The sequence below is a fragment of the Nanorana parkeri genome, unplaced genomic scaffold, assembly GCF_000935625.1.
Source record: "Nanorana parkeri isolate BGI_ZX_2015 unplaced genomic scaffold, ASM93562v1 scaffold66, whole genome shotgun sequence".
NCBI lineage: Eukaryota > Metazoa > Chordata > Amphibia > Anura > Dicroglossidae > Nanorana > Nanorana parkeri.
The window spans coordinates 184,297-186,274 of NW_017306334.1; the positions used below are offsets into that span (position 1 = coordinate 184,297).

A 1,978-nucleotide genomic window follows, 5' to 3' on the forward strand; every position below is an offset into this window, starting at 1 on the left:
AGTCTTCACAGACAGGCCCCAGACTTCCACAAATAACGGCAATATGGCCTACCCAGCACACTTAAAAGAAGCCATGAGGTCTGGTTAACACCTAGAACAGTAGGAAAAGTGCTTTTAAATTCCCAACATGTACATAAGCGTCTTTGGGCAGTTGAAAGCATGTTTTCCCCCCATAGACTTTAATGGAAATGCCCAAAAATGTGCAGCAGAAGCATGTTGCACATTTTCGTGAGTGTTTTTGCACATTTAAACGCGCGTTCTTCCATTGCCTGCAATGTTTCAAAAGCTGCCAGTCAGAAAGGGCGTCTCCATGTACGCGCATAAAAACGTGCATCAAAATGTGCAAATAACCGCATGCTGCTCACGTGCGTACAAACGCGCAAATACGGTGCCGCCTAGGTGTGAACCGGGCCTAACAATGACCACAATACATACGTTTAAAAGATCAGATTTTTATGAGACGTGTCCAGAATACTTCAACATGAAATCGGCAAATTATACGCTTTACTATATATCATTATATACCATGCTCAGTTACGCCTTAGTCACACTGCTAAGAGTCTGCCTGTACAGATTTGTGTGGCGTGCACGGCCATATCGGGTATTACACGCAGCAGCCTGTTCTTCTCTATGGGAGTACGCGGCCATATGCTGCTGTACACTCACCCAAACTTCACATACGTGTGGGTGTCCCTGCTCGGACGCAGACAGAATCCATCCTGTCTGCGTACGAATACGGACACCCGCACGGATGTGCAGCTCGGGTAAGCGTACGGCTGCGTACTCCCATAGAGAAGAGCAGGCTGCTGCGTACAATCACACACAGCACCTGTCCTTCCTGAGAACGGCCCGATACGGCAGTGCACACCGGCTCTTAGCAGTGTGAAAGAGGCCTTAAAAGTAGTATTAAACTCTCAAACCTTTTTCAATAATGAATCCAGATCAAACAAATATACATTCCTCAGAAAAGCATCGCTTTAACCCTTTCGCTGCCAAGGACGTACGGCATACGGAGCTACAAAAGTGCTTCCAGCTGGCCAGCTCAGTATGCCGTACGTCCTTGGCATTTACAGTTCTACTATAAGCTGATGGTCTTATCAGCTTATAGCGAGCGGCGGCTGGCCGCAATTCAGGATGGCCGAGCGGCATAGTGATCGGAGCCGCTGTCATCCTGTCAGTTTTTGGATGACAGCAGCTCTGTAGCGTGGCCGAGCGGGGGATCATTAAATATCATTGATATTTAACGATCCCTCTGTGCAGAGCAAACACCGGAGCGATCGTCTGATCAATCCGGTGTTTGTAAATAACTGGGGACACATAGTGCTATGTGTCCCCAGTTATGAATGAACAGGCTGTGATCTACATCACAGCCTGTTCATTCAAGAATTTATGAATGGGGACTAGCACTCACTACAGAGGCTCCTCCCCATTCAAAACTAATGATAGTAAGATATTTTTACTATCATTGGTTTCTGAATGAATGAGAAGCCTCTGTACTGAGGCTTCCCATTGATTGAGTGCTGGGGCTGCAGAAAAAGAAATCGAGGACTTATGTCCTCAATTTCTTTTTCTATTTCAAAAGGGAAATGTCAGGGGTCTATTTAGACCCCATATATTTCGCCGCAGCCCCCCCAAACAGTAAAAAAAAATAAAAAAAAAAATAGAAAAAAAAAATTTAAATAAATAAAAAAAAGGTGTACAAAAAAAACTAATAAAAAAAAGCACAACCCCTCCCTCCCCCCACATAGCATACACATATTGAGGTGTACGCTATGCACATGCGCTGCAGTGCGTTGTTAGAACGCATCGCAGTTCATGATTTTTTTAATGTATTTTTTTCTTTAAAAAAAAATTACATTAACTTTGGCAGCGCATGGCAAAGCTTTGTGACGCATTGCCATGCGTTGTGATCTTTGTGTTGCAATAAATATACGCCTGTATCATTTTATCACAACACAAACACCAACACAGCGTGACA

At 44.3% G+C, this 1,978-nt stretch overlaps 1 protein-coding gene across 1 annotated transcript in view; it reads right to left on the reverse strand.

Annotated features, from left to right (window-relative positions):
* The window catches only part of CCDC50 (coiled-coil domain containing 50), a 55,143-nt gene that overhangs the window by 52,045 nt on the left and 1,120 nt on the right, over positions 1-1,978 (reverse strand). The gene's annotated exons all lie outside the window — the stretch shown is intronic.